We start from the raw sequence: 20,283 nt of genomic DNA on the forward strand, positions 1-20,283 counted from the left end.
ATTAATTCAAGCGAGAAAACTAATGGCCTTATTTATGTAAAAAAATGCAGGAATAACATATATGTAACACATAAACAAACGACAACCACTGTTTTACAGTATGTTATCTAGAACTCTTTAAAGGATACCCGATTTCCATTCTGAATTTAACCATATTAGAATATAAAACATATTCATCTTTTTAGTTAAATTTTAAGGATAATATGACTTTAAGACTGACTTTCACCTCAAGGAATGAACATATAAATATCTGAGCTGAACCTTACATCACCAAAGTGTATACTATCAGTAACAATGTCATCTACAGGTCTGTAGGATTTTTCCTTCATTTGTTCTTTCTTCAGAAATTTTAACTCTCCTTTGTTTGAAGCCGACATTGTAGGATTTTCTGTGAAATGAAATGGTGAATTTCATTAGTAATTTCAGTTAAAATTCAAATCCTATTTATTAAAATAGACTCATCATAGCTGACTATCAATGTTTCACTGTCTACAAATCAAAGAAATAAAAGATATATGGTTTCAAACTTGTCTATTCCTTTCATAATTTCTAAATTCCAATACTTGAATGAATGTTTTAAACTTTTTTAAAGATTGCCTTCTAATTTAAAATCATCTCCGGGACAAGAAGATATGTAAAGGTTCCAGTTCAAACTGGGTAAAATAACCTAATATTTCTATGCTAACCAGTTTGATATTTGAAAATGTGCTTTTTTTAAAAACAACAATCATCTGAAAAGTTACAATAAAGGCTATTTGAAATTTCCTGATGTTTTGTGAAAGGGGGACACATATTCACCGTTTTTACACATCTATTCATAACCAAATAACTGCAGTTTTAAACAATATCTATCAAATCAATTTCATCATAGATGAATAGCAGGCATTTCAAAGATGCAAAGAACTGAAATTTAGGGAAATCAGTAAAAGAATTACTAAGAAATACTTTCTTTGAAATCATTTTTTCATACAGGAAATTGGCCAAAAATCATTGTCTATTTTTCTGGTTTTCTGGTTTAAATATGTTCATTATGACATAATATATATATTCACAAAGTTTTATTGCTATATGTGCAGTAATAAAGGAGAAATTCAATATTTAATGAAAAAATATTAACTACTTCCTGTAGGTCGTGACGTTTTCTCCTGGTTTTTGCATGCCGGGATTAAAAATACAATCATTAAAAGTCTTGGTTTTTAATCATATTTTAACGTAATCGTAAGCGCGCTGATGACTTATGCTTTATCTTAATAACCATCCGATAATAAGAAGATAAAACGCACAGACGTTCAATTGTACATATTCATGAGATAAATTTTCTATGTTAAACGTATATATATTCGAATTATTTTTGTAGACAACAAAAAAAGTTATAAATTTATTTTTAATTAATATATTTTCGGACTGATAAGGTGAACAAAGTAAAGTACAATAATCTGTAAAGACAATATGTTGGTGTACTCTTATTGACCTTTTACTATCTCTGCTATGACTTGGTTGATACGATGTGTGTATTCACGGTTCTGTGGCAATACTCGTAGATGGCTTGTTGAAAGGTAAATTGTTATTTGCACTTCGGTATTTAACCACGCCTCTCGGGCACACCTTGCCAGGTGTGACTGTCTATTCGGATCAGTGCATTATAAGACAAGGGAGCATTCAATACACATATTTAAAATATATATTCAAGTTGGTGACAAATAAAAATTGATCGCTGTGGAATTATTTAATTATGATTGGTGCTATTATTTATTTGAATTCAAATAAGTTAATTTACTAAGAAATACACAATTTTCGGTTAAAGACGGGAAACTTAAATCATATGTCCGATTGAAATGATTTACACCTTTTGTCCTTGATTGATGTCTAATAAAAAGGAGAACTTAGAAATTATAAATAGCTTTTCCAAAGTATTTTTATTTGTCTTTATTAGGCAAATAAATGAATGAGAACACTCAGATTTAGGCTTTTTAAAAGCCACGTATAAATTAATAACTGGAACTCACTGAAGATCGAAGCGGAATATGATATGAACGAATAAAGAAAAAATATTTTTCTACTTGAGAAGTTTTAAAAAATTGACAGCAAATTTAAGGTCTCTTTGGAATGGAATCGAAAAATTACGAATAGATATTCTTTATCAAGTGTGAAAAACGTCAACCAAATTTAATCATAATCGGGGACGTCCTTATTAAAATAGTCTTCGTCTCACAACGTATAATACTTAATAACTATTTGACCAAAGATGTTTAAAAACAAAAGACAACGAATTTAATGTCATCTTTCCCTATTTTTGAATGTAATTATAAGTCTGTTCAATTGGCAAGAATACCCCTAAAGCGGACAAATATCTGACAAGCAGTTTATTCTTTAAATTTGCTGTCATTGAATATCAAGAAAGAAAATAAATCCCGAAAATGATTTGAAACTTTAATACTCAATAGCTTTCCTAGAAAATATTCACATCCCTCGGGGATTATTAGTGTACGTCCAGTTGCATATGTCGGAACAATTGTGGTGATGACGAATTTCTTTCTTTATTCGAGAACAATCTAATTGATATATAAATCTGTGATTTTACTATGTTCATAACTTCGATGAACCAAAGCAAGTTATAGATCGACCTGTATTTAAATCAAATTGGTCCTCTTCTTTTTCTTCTTTTGGTAAACAATAGCTAGTCTATCGAATTGGATGATTACATACTGTTGGTATACGTGGACTAGTCTATTTACAAAACTTTTACCCAAATTTGCACAAAATGTATGTTTCTTTCTTATGTTCAATGTATACATGTATATATTTTAAATTGCGTTCCGTAACTTTCTATCCGGGCGTATAAACGAATCGTCGACAAGTGCGCACATTTTTTTAATCTACATTTCTGGAATGATCCTACTATGTCCTTTACTATTGACAACGAGTAAATATTACATTTTCCCAGAGACATATAATACAATTATATGTCTCTGATTTTCCCAAATTAACCCTTGGAAAAAATACGTTTTGTATATCTTCATTTTTTTTTTTTTTTTTTTTTTTATCATTTTTTTTTTATAAATAATATTCTTTACACCAGAAATTTTATTTATAAACAAGCGTATGAGTTAAGTAATGATTAGTATATTATATCACTTTCGGACACGCAAGACAGAGATGTATATTATACATGCACCTGATAGTTCAAAATGGAAAGTTATAAGTTATCGGCCGTGTACACTGATCAATACCTACAGAAGTGAAACGATGCATGAACTTGCAAGCCCGACAGGAAATCGCTTGAATACCTGGACGTGTCACCTTGCACCCCTCACAATACCTTTGGGAGTAATACCTTAAGCCATGTGGGTGATCAGTGGAGCGAAGATCATAATTTATTTGAATAAGGTATATTACTTTAAAGAATTATGAACGAATTAGATTTTCGAAAACAATTATCACGGAACACTTATTTATGATTTGAACTGCGACTTTTTAACTAATTCCAATATTAACAGTTTAAAAATAACAGACTATATGGTTTTTAAAAAAATAAGAACATTTTCCGTATCAAGTTAGTTAGTCAGATAAAACAACCGTACGATTGACAAGATATCGACACGTAATTAAGACTACATCGGTTACTGTAGTTTTGTTTCTTTGTGGTTAATAGACATATCGTGATTTTTATTTGGACAAGATAACAAAATGGCGGAAGGCAGAGAACTGATACTCAAAATTTAAAATCGATGGTGATCTCTTATCTAGCGGAATAAAACTTTAATATTTATAAATTTGAGCATTTTTATACAGAATGGACATAATATCAATTTTTGATTTTTTGGCGAAGTTTCCCTTTAAGTGCAGAAATTTTGTTCCAGTTTAAAAAATAATCATATTTATTATAATAATATAATTTTCCAGCATATTTCTTCAATTTCATCCATCCTTTGAAGTTTGTACACCTCAAAATCATAAAACGGCCAAATTATGTCCCCGGCGAATATGAGCGCCCTACTCTACATGGAAATAGATATTCTTAAGGTACTTCATTCCAATTATTCAAAAATCTCTTTATAATATTTACACATTTCATTCCTAAAACCAGTTGGGTTTGTAGAATGATTTTTTGTCACATGCTGAAAAATATCCTGTCAGCATCAATTCTAGTACAGGAATAATACATAAAGCTTTAGTAAGTATTCAGTCTAGTAATTTTCCAATGAAAGAATATTGACAAAGAATTTTGTAATCAAGCATAATAAAATATAAGGTAAAAAAAAATGTCATGTTTATCATTAAGTTATGATATCTGAGATTGAATGGTTTCCCTTGAATATATTTTTTTTATATATTAGTGCACAGGTTTGTACTGAAAATAAATCTAATTCATTTTGCTAAAAAAAAATAATCACCATATTTGGGTCAGTATGAAGACTACTGGTAAAGTAATAATTTTTTATCGATATTTCTGCCTTTTTTGCAGAGCTATCTCCCATATCAATGCAAATCTCCATAGGAAATTTAAAATCATGATTTATTTAGTTTTCCTTAAGTTCGATTTTATTGAACATTTTTATGAGTATATTTGAGGTATATTGCTTAAGATTAAAGCTGAAAAATCTTCTGTTACAATTACTTCAAGGTTAGGATCAAATTTATACTCCATTGACCTGTAAAAAGGCTGATGGAATTCTGTGAATAACTATATGCTATGAACAATCATATAAATGTTACCGAATGTTACTGGATGTGCCTGTAAAAACTACTTTCAATAAAATTCAAAGAGTGTTAATCATTTTCATACTGAAAAATAGAGCTTATTCAGAAAAACACAGCTTAAAATCAGAATTACTTTTTTTTAAAATCTAGTAAATAGATCCATAAAACAACTAATAAAAACATTTGTTCAATAGTCTTGTGTAACTACTAAAATTTAACATTAGATTATGATATGCATGTTTAATCTCACCCATGTCATTGAAGTCATTCACAGCTTTTACTTTCCTCATATTCTTTTCGGCATCAAAACTAAAAGTATAATAAAATGTTGAGCAATTTAATAATGGCCTTTAAGATTTACCTTTTTCAATTTTTATAAAAAGAGTTCAATTCCTTTTAAATTGATGAAACGTGCCATCTTGAAATTATGTTGAAAGCAACCTACAAATTTCAAAAGTATTTGGTTTTACCATGCCAGGGAGTTGAACCCACTACCTCCTGCACTTGACGCGATTACTCTACCACAAGACCATATAGGCAGTATACATTAGCTAAATATGCAGTTATGCTGTCATAAAATATAATTTTTACATTTTTCTAATTGCAATTATAATTCATTGTTTGTGTTAATCATATTATTCCTGTAACCACCACTCCTATGGAGCTACATATATAAACTTTTTACATGTCCCACTTCTAACATTGCCTAGTTTGTGGACCCATCCCACTTTTTCAAAATCCTGGATCTGATCTGCTGTCTAATTGACATATTCATATTTTGACCAAAAAATATACAGCACAAAAGCATAAAAATAATCTATCACATTGTCTGCATAATAAAAATGTTTTTCCTTTCATGTAACTAACTCTGGTGATATCTTTGGAGATGTAAATTCTTCATCCACCACAACTCTTTTAACAGTTCCAAGATCATGATCAAAATGTAAAACCTGAATAAAGATAAAGACATCATAGCAAACAGACTGTCAGAGTATAAATTATGTTTGGCTTATGGTATCTTAATACTGAATCTGTTTAAATTATGCCAATAAAAATGTCGAGTACAAATCTGGGATTATGAATTCATGATTATGATGATAATGTATTTCTGTTTAACATCCAGTGGCAACTATTATATACTGTAAGCGAACTTATTTTTGTAGATACTTTATTTCGCTTTTGACCCTTTCTAGTCCACTTTGCAGCTATTTAAGTTTTGCAATTTTCAAATTTATATGATGTAGTTTAAGAAGGAAAAGTCTAAGTTTTACATTTTTGCAACACTTTATATATTTTTTTTCTACTCGCAAAAGTCACAAAAAATAAAGGTGCTAGTTCACAAGGTAACAGTTTGCTGTTTGGTTGATGGATTATATTTATTTTTTTTATCTTCTCAAAACAAATATGTTATACCAACCTTGTGATGTACCCCTTTTGCATTAGGTATAGGGTTACTTTCTCTAGATTTCTTAAACTGGATCCCATCTGCAGTCTTAATAACTGAGTATGAGGCAGTGTGATGACCTATGATAAAGTTGTTTTGAGATTAGAGCAAATATAAACATTGGTGAAATTTAAAAAAAAACATTATTTTTGTTTGTTTGTCTTAATCAAGACTCTGCTCAACAATTAATAAGCTGATCTGAAAAAGCTGTAAATACAGCTGTTTCGATGTCACAGAATAGAAGTTCCTTCATAATATAAGTTCCAAAAGGAAAAAATATTCAGGAATAAATATTACAGTATTATATGTTCCTAACAGAATAAATGGTATATAATATTTGTTCCTACAGGAATAGATATTCTGACAATGTTTATAACAAAGTTTCCATTGGAACTTCTGTTAGATGGAACAAATATACGTTGACATCACAAGCCAAATCACTTTTAGGGAGATATATAATATTCATTAATTAATCTATACTGTATAGCTTGAAATGACTTGTGATGGTGTAAACTACATCAAATAAAAACAAACCTACACAAAATTCTTTAAACAATTTACTTTAGAAAAGGGAAAAAAATCAAAATGTCATTGATCCTTAATCATTTTAATACAATGTTTTAAAAAATTAGTTATTTCCTTTAGAGCTGAAATCTTGTAATTAATAAGTATTTCATCAAATTAATCCTAGGGGAAGGACTTTAATTGAACAAGGAGAAAAGCTAAAATTGTGAAAATCGAACTTAACCTGTAATTTGCCATGATAAAACAATACACCAAATATCAAATCAATATCTTTTATGCTGCTGAAATCAGCAAATAATAAATAAAGGTGTGTCAAACTGTTTGCTGTGTACATCTCCAAAATGCATGTGCAAAGAAATAATAAACTGTGAATTAATCATTAAGAACTGGACAAATCTCATAAGCCTGGATGTGAAAAAATTAGTTCACTTATCTTCATTGAGTTGTTCTCTAAATAAAATACTTACCTTCATTTCCATATTCCTGGGTTTGATATGTCCAATCACTAACAGCTTCATTGTCCTAAAACCATAACAAAAGTGAAAATCAAAGCGCTGTAAACACTGGAGGGGGTTAACCAAAAACCAAGGCAAATGAAATTATGGAAACTGTGGCAATGTTGCTTCAACATTAAACATTCATATATAGTACAATAATGTTTATCTAATGAATCAATTATTAAGGCAAATAATTTATATGTTATCAAGGTTTCAAAAGCAATGCATATATCAATGTATAATATTTTATGGTGAGTCTGCAGTAAGTTTGCAAGGATTACAGTTGCTCTCCTTGGTAGTTAACCAAGTGGTTTTAGTTGACTGCTAGTAGTACAAGTTGACTTATTACAAACATGTTATAGTATGAATGGACTGGTTTCCCTGGACAGAAAACAAAGTTTGTGTTCTATAGTACAAAAGTTTATATGAGACACAAATCAGACAAATGTTCACTATTACAGGGATCAAAGGTGAGGTCTGACTGACCTGCCCATAGTAAATGTAAATGATTCGTTATTTTGTTTTGTTCCATACATGAATATACAGTTAACTCTTGTTGTCTCGAACTCAGTTGACTCAAAATTTCAGATGAGTCAAAGATTTCACTTGGTCCCGAACTTTGTTCCATATAAATGTATGTAATTCGACTCCTGATGAGTCGAAATTGGATGAGTTGAAATTTCGGTTGAGTTGAACTAATTTGATCCCACGGTTAATAAAAGCATTCAAAATTCATTATTTATCTCGAACTCATAAACATATGTCAAAACATGTGTCAAAATATGTCAAAACAAGGCAATTATTTAAATGGATTGAAGAGTTAATCTGACAATACACATGTAATTAAATTTCCAGTCACTGACCACTCTATTGATTTATGACATGCTATTTCCACAAGTGTTTACCTGAGATTATCTTTTAAAGAATTTTTATAAATAATTAGTGATATTTCAAACGGGATAGTGTAAAGCAAAATTATATCCGGGTGAAAATTGATCCGGAGGAAAAAATGTCACAGTAGTTGTTGTCATTTTTTTATCCGGAGGAAAAAATTTCCTTGGGAAATTTTGTCCTTTGCCGTGAAAATATATCCGGGTAGATAAATATTGAATAGCTTTTAAAAAAAAGCATAATAATTACAAATACTATGATATAACCATAATATATGTGAATTTTAAAACTAATTTGGTTATTAAAAAAGTGTGCATATTAAAAGGAAGATATTTCACAGTTTATCATTGAAAATAACATCCTGAAATATTCAAGTAAAAATTATTCTTTTGAAAAGGATAATTATAATGAAACATATGAAAGTAAACAGAAGTAATTTTAAAGATCTTACTTGTGAAATATTATATTGATTGATTTAATATACATAAAATAAGGTAAGTGAAATTCAGGTAGAAGTGAGTTGTTTTCAGATCTCAGGACTTGTATAAAATCAAAGGTAGAAATATAGTTTCATTAATACTGTAAACAGTGAGCAGCAATGGAAGAATCAGAATACGATGATATATTTAACTATGTAAATACGCAGGAATACCGTATTGGAGCCAGTGATAACGCAAAAAGAAAATTAAGGAACAAAGTAAAGGATTTCATGATTAAAAAAGCTGGATAGTATTTACCTGTTAAATATTTTTGTCTAATGAAATAATGTTTTTTGTCTTATTAAATCATGTTTTATTTAATTTTTTCTTCATATGAATGTATAAAAAAAATACTGCAAAATTTCACTATGAAGTACTTTCTGGAATATAAAAAAAATAATTTAAATTTGTCATAATTACCTCCCTTTGATTGGTGAAATATGCAAATTTGTTTTACCATTGTGAAATATTTGTATGTATTATCAGGTATATATTGATTGTGAGTAACTTACACAGTAGTCAGCGGGATTCTATTTCACAAGGTTCTGTGAAATATAGAACGGAAATTATTTACCGGTACATAATATCCGCATAACACAGATATATTTTCACTACTAAGGAAAAAATTAACCTGTGAAATTCCGTGCCTGGAAAAAATTTACCGGGAAAAATTATCCGGAGGATAAAAAATCACGGAGGAAGAAATAAACCGTTACATAAGCACATCCTAATTTTTACGGAAATGTTGTTAACTGTGCCCGGAAATTTAGAAATGATCCATGTAAACTTGTCGCTCCTTTAAATAAACTTATTCTAAAAGGTTACCTATTCAACACTGTAATAAGATCATTGAATATTATGTATATTGGTATAAATATTGAATTTGTTATCAGTAAATTAAAAGCTAACTAAATATTACTAGTATGTTATATACATATTCATGGATCTACAATCTGTTGATACCTGTAACTTGGCATTACACAAGGTCACGTTTTTTTCTGGCTGTTTATGACGTCTTTACACTAAATCCATTGGATGTTGGAAGTGTACGGATTGATAGTTTAGTCATGATCTTTTTAATAGTTGTTAGTGGCTTTGAACTAGCTGTCAGATAACTGTGAGTACTCTCAGATCAGTTTATTGTGTCTTTTTGTGTCGGGATGTATAAGTACCCGGCCATGTCCACTTGTATTTTGGTCCATCTAATGAGTTAAGCCTTTTTCAACTGATTTTTATAGTTCGTTCTTATGTTGTACTGTTATACCACTGTCCCAGGTAAGGGGAGGGTTGTAATCCCGCTAACATGTTTAACCCCATCACATTATTTAAATATGTGCCTGTCCCAAGTTAGGAGCCTGTAAATTCAGTGGTTGTCGTTTGTTTATGTGTCACATATTTGTTTTTCATTAATATTTTTACTTAAATTAGGCTGTTAGTTTTCTTGTTTGAATTGTTTTACATTGTCTTGTCGGGGCCTTTTATAGCTGACTAGGCGTTATGGGCTTTGCTCATTCTAATTTGTTGAAGGCCGTACGGTGACCTATAGTTGTTAATGACTGAGTCATTTTGGTCTTTTGTGGAAAGTTGTCTCATTGGCAATCATCCCACATCTTCTTTTTTATACCTGTAGGTAGATCGTCATAAGTTGATCATCTCAACTTGATTGCATTTGTTCGTTATTCACTGGAAAAAGATAGAAGGAAAAATGCTCAAAATAGCGATTAAATCATTGCTGAGGGGGAGATCTCCCACTTTCAACAGGTCAGGAATAACATCCTATTGGTGGATTATACCTCAATTGACGTATAATCCACCAATTGAGGTATATTGGTATAGACCAATTAACGTATAATGCAATTTTTGTGTTGTAAAATGCTAGTGTGAGATAGGAGCATGATTTTGCAACTTGCAACCTATTTTAGGACCCTTATTGGGTCCTCCGAAAGTTTTAGTTTTGTCAAAGCCTGCTGCATCTCTTTAGAATGCATGTGTACAACAATTCTTTTGTTGAAACATTTGTACTATTGACCATGATTGATTTTGATAATAAAAGTCAAGTATTAACAAAGAGCTCCATTCACCTGTGGAGTTGTACTCATATGATCACATGATGTCGATTGACAGGTGATTACAGGTAAATTGGGCGGGAATTGGGCAATCAATAATTGACAAGATAACAATTGAAGAAACTGCAAATACAATTACTGATTAAATGCAATATGTTATGTAACTATACTAAACTAGGAATGTTTGACAAGTTTTCATACCATAATATGGTTTTATTAAGAAAACAATGCTCCATTTTGGTAGAATAATTTGTTTTGATAAACAAAGAATTATACACCAATTGGTCTATACCGTTATATGTCAATTGGTGGATTATACGTCAATTGAGGTGTAATCAACCAATTGGTGGTTATTCCTGTCAATTCTGACATGTTGATCGATGTCACAAGTTCAGATCCATTATAGGTTGGCAGGTATGTCTTTTTCACATTTAAAATTGAGAATCCATAGAAATGATTTTTACAGTTTTTCATCTAAAATGTCCACCACTTCTATACAACACCAGCATCCTAGTCCAAGCGTCAGTTACAGATGATCATAGATCATCTTCGACTTGCCTTGGGCTTTGCAAGTATCGCTTGGCGGGAAAAGGGGAATAATTATAGTTTAGAATTTTTGTTACCAGTGACGGACACATTCCGGATTGTTTTGCACTTTCTTTTTTATACTATGATATCCCTTTATATAACGGTACCAACCAGAGATACATATATGCAGTTGCAGATCCAAACATTTTCATAAGGGCGCTAACTGACCTAAAAAGGGGATGGGGTCCAGTCATGCTCCAGTGATTCCCTATAAATAATCGATAGTGGTGGAGAATAGCTAAGAGTGTTTGCAAATTTAAAAATAAAGAGAGTCAAAATTCTCCCATTAAGGTAAATGGAGAGATTCTTATTCACCCCATTGAGAAAGCAACAGCCATAAATGATTATTTTTGCTCAATATCTAGATTTGACACAGAACCTCAATTGCCTAATGTCCCACCTTTGGCACCATATGAGCTGTCTGACATAGTGATTACAGAGCAGGATGTAATTAGATATAGGAAGATGTGGTGTGAGTGCCAATGAGACAACTCTCCATCCAAATAACAATTTAAAAATTAAACCATTATAGGTTAAAGTACGGCCTTCAACACGGAGCCTTGGCTCACACCGAACAACAAGCTATAAAGGGCCCCACAATTACTAGTGTAAAACCATTCAAACGGGAAAACCAACGGTCTAATCTATATAAACAAAACGAGAAACGAGAAACACGTATATATTACATAAACAAACGACAACTACTGTACATCAGATTCCTGACTTAGGACAGGTGCAAACATTTGCAGCGGGATTAAACGTTTTAATGGGCCCAAACCTTCTCCCTTTTTCTGAAACAATAGAATTGACCATTTCCAAATTTTAAATATTAACAAACCAGCTGGACCTGACAAGCTACCTCCAAAATTTCTTAAGGCAATTTTCCCATCACTGGTTACACCTCTAACATTCATATTTAATAAAAGCTTACAATCAGGAACAGTTCCCAGTGATTGGAAATTGGCAAATGTATCAGCTATCTACAAGGGTAAAGGAGATCAGGACAATGTTTCAAACTACAAACCTATCTCTGTTACTAATTGTTTTAGCAAAATATTGGAGAAAATTATTTTTAAGTATTTACATAATTATATACATGATCATGCAATATTAACTGATCAACAGTCCGGGTTCCGAAACAAGGACTCTACTATAAATCAGTTACTTTTATTATATGATGAGATTGTAAAAAATCTTGACAAAGGGAAAGATGTCAGATTTATTTTTTGTGATGTGTCAAAGGCATTTGATCGTGTATGGCACATGGGACTTCTATATAAGTTAAGAAAATATGGAATAAAGGGTAATTTGCTTAACTGGTTCAAAAGTTATCTTTCTGATAGACAACAAAGGGTTGGAGTAAATGGGTTTTTTTTCTAACTGGAATACTGTCAAGGCAGGAGTCCCTCAAGGATCCATCCTGGGCCCTTTTCTGTTTTTATTGTTTGTGAATGATATAGTAGATGCGGTTACAAACAAAATAAAACTGTTTGCAGATGATACTTGTCTATATTGTGTTGTACATGATGAGAGATCAGCAGCTGAATCCTTGGGTCAAGATCTAGAATCATTAGATCAATGGGCAGGGGAATGGGGTGTAACCTTCAATGCAGACAAAACCAAATCTATGTATTTTACGAGAAAAAGAAATATTGATGTCACATCACTATGCATGAATGATGCACCTCTAGAAAATGTCTCAGAACATAAACATCTTGGTATAACTTTATCTTCTAATGCCAAATGGTCTAGTCACATACAGGATATTTATTCAAAAGCTTGTAAACGTCTTAATATTATGAGATATTTAAAACATAAGATTGATAGACAGTCTCTTGAAAGACTTTATATTGCATTTATAAGGCCTATTTTAGAATATGGGAACATAATTTGGGACAACTGCACACAAGAAGAATCAGATCTAATTGAGTCTGTACAACAAGCTGCTGCCAGAATTGTAACTGGGCTTCGAAAGGGAACTCCTAGATGGAAATTATATAAGGAATTAGGTTGGGATTCCCTCCAGAATAGACGTCAGAAAAACAAATTATTGTTTCTTCATAAAACTATTTCTGGAGATATTCCTAATTATATTGCTGCTGATATCTTGTCATGTACAAACACTAATGACCAGTATGGTCTGAGAAAAAAAAGGGAATTTAAAACTCCTCAGTGTCGAACCACAGCCTATAAAAACAGTTTTATTCCACATACTCTTGAAAAGTGGAATTCACTTGATGGAGAAGTTAAAAATATTTTAAGCTTCACAGTATTTAAAAGAAAACTGAATGAGGACATAAGTCCTTGTCCTGTTTACTTTTCCACTGGTTCACGTAAAGTTAATATAATCCACTGCCAATTAAGAAATGAGGCTAGTGATCTAAAAGATCATCTCTTCTTTGATCATTTGTCGGACAGCTCTATGTGTGCATGTGGAGATCCAGTAGAAGATAATTTTCATTTCTTTTATGTTTGTCCATTTTACATTTATCAGAGATATGAGCTCTTTCGAAAAATAAGTAACTTTAAAAATGTCAATCTTGATGTCCTACTACAGGGTTGCTCAGACTTAAATATTGATGAAAACACAGAGATATTTACATATGTACAACAATATATTCATGAAACTGGAAGATTTTTATAATAATTCATGTGATATTATACTGTTTAGAAACCAGCCTATAACCACAGTGTACCACTCTTTAGTCTTAATTAAAGACAAACCTAACTTTTAACACAAAAAACAACCAATTGTGTTTAGCATCTTTTTTGCAAATAAATTTATATATATTTTATTATATTTTTTGTATTAGTAATTATATTTTCAAAAATCAAGAAATTAATAGTCATGTAATAAGATGGTAGACTAAATTATTTATGTATTGCAAAAAAGGGCCAATCAATTTTTTTATTCATATAAATAGAACAACTTTGTTGCAGTGAGCTTGTGAATTTGAGTAAAAATCACTTTATGATCTATTTGATTCCTAACCAACAGTTACTTTTTCGGTATAAAATTCGATATCACCTTCAGTAGGTCTTGCTTTAACTTTGTTGACATAGTTATTTATATATGTATACACAAAAAATACTACAAGAAGTGGAGGAACTGCCTCCCTGACTCACTGCAACAACGTATGATCTATTAACTTATCAGAAAATTATATACTATCATGCATGTTATTCAATCCATCTTGTATGGGAAAGGATTTGTATAGGCACTGCCTTTTGTCCGATCCCTTTGTTTAAATGTACATTTGATATTTGAACAATAAAATATTTTGAATTGAATTGAAATAATCGATCAACCATTTTTTTCCCACGAAAAAGGGGGGCTGGATTTTTTTAAAGTACGGTTTGTTTGTACGTCTTAACTTATTTAAGGAGGATTCGGTGGCTAATGATTGGTGTCGGTGTATGTTGGATTGTCGAGTTTTCATTGAAGTTAGAAGCTCTGTCATCACTGTTTTCATGTATTCTCGATTAATTACAAATACTGTCTACGCTAATTAAAACTGCCAAAAATTAAGCACAGCAAATTCGTTGAATCAAGGCAATTTGCAATTGTTTCTTCGTTTTTTTCTTTTTTCGAGTTGACTAGTCATTTCTCTGAAATTTTGCAATACTTTTTTGAAAGCCAGCCAATAATTAATTATCTTTTAATGCATCACTATCACTTAGTCAATGCTTTTTATTTTAATTTATAGTATTTCTTTTATAAATGTATAGTAATGTCTTTAGTAATTACAAGGAGGAATAACAGAAAAACAGTTAGATATATCATTTACCACTGTTCCAGTCGGTTAAAGGAGAGTTGGCGCGCCTCTGGAAACTAGTTAAACCCGGCTCTAAACATAGTTTTGTGCCTGGGCCCGGCAAAGTAATGGGCTTGTCATTCAGAGGTTTTCGTTTTATGCTATATATCATATTTGTCTTTCGTCCCTTATTTTGTTTACATCAATTATTATTTTTTATCGTTTGAATTGTTTACATTTGTCATTTCGGGATATTTTTTCTAGCTAACTATATGCGGTATGTGTTTTTACTCATTGTTGAAGTTTATATGGTGACCATGGTTGCTAATTTCTGTGTCATTTTATCTCTTGTGTGTGCAAGGTTGTCTCTTTGGCAATCATACCACATTTTTCAATGTGTTGATATCTGCGTATCCTCCTTTGTTTAAGAGTACATAAAACCGTGGGATGTTGAAGAGTCCAAAAGAGCTCATGTTTTTAACATTAATTTGACTTCTTTGAACAAAATTTACTGATTTACTTAACAACGTATTTATAATAAATGAGTATGAACCTATATTTGAAATTAACAAAACCAAATGACGAAATATTGTCCATCTTTTAATCATCTTTAACTTGAATATAACTTATAAAAATTTGAATACTAGTAATAGTATACTTGCCAAAAAATAAGACTTTTTTATGATTTTAATATCGAAAACAGTAACATTAAAAACTATCAGTTTCGATATATCCGTATTTTTTTTTTAAATAACTAAGCTTTTGTTAATGTTTCCAACGCACTACCTCAAACTTGATGTCTAAGCCGAAGTAATTTTTGGGTTGGGAAAAATCATGTATTCATGTATTCGTTCAGGCGACATATAGAGTTAAAATGTGATAACACAAAATATATCAATATTTACAATAACATACGACAGCTAGAGGTGATATTTTGTGATTTATATTTACCACAAGTTGCCTTGCAGCACACTTAAATTTGTCACTCACCGGATGCTGTAGTTTGGACGAAAACAAAGCTGCAAAGCCTTTCTTGGCAATCAGTACATCGGGATGTTCGTCCGCGTAATAGAAAATACGGATGATCTCTCCTGATGGTTTAATCTCGAAGGAAAACCTGTGCAAAGAACAAAGCTTATCATGAAATGGCAATTATTGAAATGTTTTTGAGATCTGCATCACAAGTATATTACACGCATTAGATTTGTGTTACTAGTACTGAATCATTTTAATTCATTTGAAGGGTTTATGGATCATAAAGTTTTTTCCCACTTGTGATCATGATTTTGTGTCTTTGTTTCTTCTTTTTAATTACAGCAGCTTATATCTTCCGAAATGTGTTTTATTCATATCTTACCATTCCGTAAAATCCAAGTTGCTAGTTCCTGCATCTGAAAATTGACAAAGCAAGAGTTTAAAATTTATTGAGGATATAAACAGCAGTTCTTAAATTAATTTTCTATTTTCTATTTTACCTTTTCTGATACCATTTTTTTTCTCATACATTTTTCCGGCCATTTATTAATTCGATAAAAAAAATCATAGAACTTTATACAAATCTATACAAACCATATACTAATTTAAGGAATCTGTCACCCCTCATTCAATATTAAAGACGGTAAAATTTTATAGTGGTATAAACTAAGTTTAATCTTAACGGTTTTTTTTTGGATATAAATCCGTGTTTTTCTTGAACCAAGATTTACTTCAATCGATTGTTTGAATTGTGTCATTATTGTGCCAATACATTTAATGAAACATGTACTAGTATGTACTTTATCCGATTTAATATAAAACAAAGTTGAACTACACTTACCCTTTTCTTTGTGTGTTTCAGAATAAAAGGAAAAAAAGGAAACTTTTAATAGGATTTCCTGATGTTCCCGTGTTTCATTGACAGTGACAAAACACATCTGTAAATAGAATAAAACCAGTTTAATTAAGATGAAGTCAATAGTACAAAATATCTTTTGCAGTATATCGATACCCCCAAACCCCACTCACACAGACACAGATTTGGACTTGGTCACATAAATCACCCATCACAAATACCTTTGCTAAAAGGCTTAATATGAATAAAATTATGGGGTGTATTGTAATGGAACATTTTTTAAAATGTTATCGAAGCCCTGGCAAATAAGTTAGCTTGTTTTATGCACAAAAAGTCTGAAGAGAAGAGTAAATTGTTATTGCAATAACAATGAAGTAGCATTATGACTTGGTGAGCCAAACTATCATGGAAAGTCAAGGAGGAAAACAATACATGGATAAAGACTTATTTGAAATGCAGAACGACAGTATCACTTTCATTCTGGATTGTCTATAACTTAAATTCACAATATGTATCTGGGTCAGAGAAATATTTCTACCATGCAAGCCGTTAGAAAATTTCACAACGCTTATATGCAATCGAAAGTTTAACTGGCATATGAAATTCATATCAAATTGAAACAAGACTCATGCTAGTGAACATAAGCTAGCCAACAATCAGATGCATTAAGCTAGCAAACAATAATAAAAAGTAAAATCATAAAAATACTGAACTTAGAGGAAAATCAATTCGGAAAGTCCATAATCACATGGCAAAATCAAATAACAAAACGCATCAAAAACGAATGACTTGGTACAGGCATTTTCAAATCATTTTCTAACGCGCCAACCTGAACATGCATAAAATCGAAGACTTGCAATAATGTTGAAATGTCCTTTGAAATCTGATGACAATCATAGGAAGACAACTGAATTCATTTTTACACTGCTGACAACGTAGATTGGATATTTGTGTATTTAGTACAACTTTTTTTAAACCGGGCCTCTAAAATTCCTTTTAGCTTATTCCTTCTTTTTTAGTGTTCTCTAATTAGAAATGTTTTTTTTTGTCTTTATAATAATTATAATGAAACAATTAATAACAAATTAAATCTTTTAGCTTATATATGCGTTTGAAAAGAATGAAATAAAAAACGTCTGACTTTGGTGCGCCAAGTATTTTTGTTAGATTTTCTGTTGAAATAAAAGCTAATTACAGTTATACGCAGTTTTCTTCTTTTGACTAAGAACTAAATAATTTTTCGAATTATTCAAAAGTATGTCGTTACACTGGTAATTCATTTATAGTATTTCGATAAAGGAAGAGTGATTAGTGTAAGAATGACACACAGAGAGAACGAGACACGAGTTGACACAAATATTTTAGTTAACCTAGTAAACGGCTTTGTTTATAATTCATGATTATCTTAAGGTTTATGTACCCTTCTGTAGCCATTTTTGTACAAATTTTTCAAACCTCAATTGTATCAAAACTACAGATATAATGAACAATAGACATAGGCCACTTAGTACAAATTCCAAGGGGGAACTTGATGCAAAGCTTTATTGTTTACTGTTTCATTGCATTTGATAGAAAAAGATGACTTTGTGGTAAATAATTCAAGATTTTTTTAGAAAATCCACTGCCTTTAATACAGAGATTTTTGTTATAAAATTTTAAACATAAATTACTCACTTGATTTTCTATGATGTGCTAGTGTTTTTTTTTTACAAAAAGTTCTAAGCAACCTGTAAATTCCAAAAAAACTCGTGCTGAGTCACTTAAGTCGAGCGCACCCTAAAAGGTGTACTTTATGTTGGCCATATTTATATTTGTTTTAACCAATAACTACATTTATAAACTTGTTTTAAGGAAATCAATGCTAGCACTGCATGCAATAATCCTATATATATCAGTCATCAAATTGCCAAATATAAGAGTACAAGGATAAAGGCTGTGGATTTTCTATAAAAATCTTGATTAATTTGCCACAAAGTCCTCTCTTTCTATTAAATGCAATAGAACAGTAAAAAATAATACTTTGCATCAATTTTCCCCTTTGAATATGTACAAAATGGCCTAACTCTATTATTCATAACATCTGTAGTTTTGATACAATTGAAGTTTGAAAAGTTCGTACAAAAATGGCTACAGAAGGGTACATAAACCTTAAAAGAGAAAGTATTAGCTATCAGGAAATTTAGATCCCCGGCTTGTATTAAATACAGGCGAGTCTAATTTGACTGTGTGAAAATCATTTGCATTTCGTGTTCCTACTGGAAATTATCATCACAAGGTTTCAAAGGACGTTTCAACCCCAAACTCAATGAAGTGATACTTAAATCGTCGTTTCCACTTCGTACGAATCTTTCCGATCGTTTCTTATCATACCTTAGAATTCAAGCGGGTGTTGTTTAATTCGTTTCCCTGAAGATACTGATGAAACTTATTTGCATAGACGGGAATAAATTTGAAAGTCAGATATAAGGCATTAAATTCAGTCATGTTCTATGAACATGTTTCAAAAGAAGTACTCAAACTAACTTTTGTCCTGACATGGTCACTATACTATAAAATATTTCACTCAAAATACAGGGATACATAGATCATGTAAAAATCTTCATCTTGTGCTTAATATTTATACAAATTAAATGTTTAAAAACAGTTGATGAATGCATACATTTAGGCAATAATAGTTTACTGATGTTCAATTCTCATAAATCGATTTTAAAAGAAGACAAATTAAAGTAACAGTAAAAAACTGAAAAATATCACATTAACCCCAACAAAGCGAGATTGGGTGCGTCGACATGTGCATTTCAAATTGTAAAAAAAATAATATGAAAAGAAGGAACGGATATAAATAAAATTCCGAAAACTTTTATATTGATATGTAATACAATATATTTTTAAAAGTGCGTGTAGAAAAGAAATGTGTTATTGTGTGCACCAGAAGACTTTTTATGAGATATGTTTTGTTGAAAAAGTAGGTGTTAGCAACCATTTAACTGTTCCTTAACTTCACCAGTTTAACCTGGTTTGATTTGGCAAATATTCAGGTTTCCATACAATAATTAACATAGGCATATATATTGTTATATTGTCCAATAAAAATAAAACTTATAAATCGTTTTGTTCATATGAAGGAGATGTATGTGTTATTTTTTTCTGTATTTGAATATTACCTTAACAAATGTTCTACTTGAACAATTTCTTTCATTTTTTTTTCACAAAATACATTTAACCACAATGACGATAAACTATTTTTATATATCTGGCTCAAATAGGAAATTATTTTACATTTAATTCAAACTATAAATATCCTCTGACAGTGACAGTATTTAATATTTTGAACTGGCATAAATAGCAAATTATATATGTTGAACTATGAAGAAATTTCACTGCAAATAAAAGTGTTTTATGTTGATACAAATGTTAATAACATTAACGGTACCAATTTTCCTGCACCAGATGCGCATTTCGACAATACATGTCTCTTCAGTGATTCTCGTGGGAAAAATATTTGA

The 20,283-nt window shown here is 30.8% G+C and overlaps 1 long non-coding RNA gene across 1 annotated transcript; it reads right to left on the bottom strand.

The window, feature by feature from the left end:
* Positions 1 to 355: 355 nt before the first annotated feature.
* LOC134725700 (uncharacterized) lies at positions 356 to 5,649 on the bottom strand. Its single transcript, XR_010108583.1, has 3 exons — positions 5,569 to 5,649; positions 4,952 to 5,010; positions 356 to 388 (listed from the first exon to the last, which is right to left on the bottom strand). It is a non-coding gene; the product is annotated as an uncharacterized LOC134725700 (long non-coding RNA).
* Between the last annotated feature and the right edge of the window lie 14,634 nt (positions 5,650 to 20,283).

The sequence above is a fragment of the Mytilus trossulus genome, chromosome 7, assembly GCF_036588685.1.
Source record: "Mytilus trossulus isolate FHL-02 chromosome 7, PNRI_Mtr1.1.1.hap1, whole genome shotgun sequence".
In the NCBI taxonomy this organism is placed as follows: domain Eukaryota; kingdom Metazoa; phylum Mollusca; class Bivalvia; order Mytilida; family Mytilidae; genus Mytilus; species Mytilus trossulus.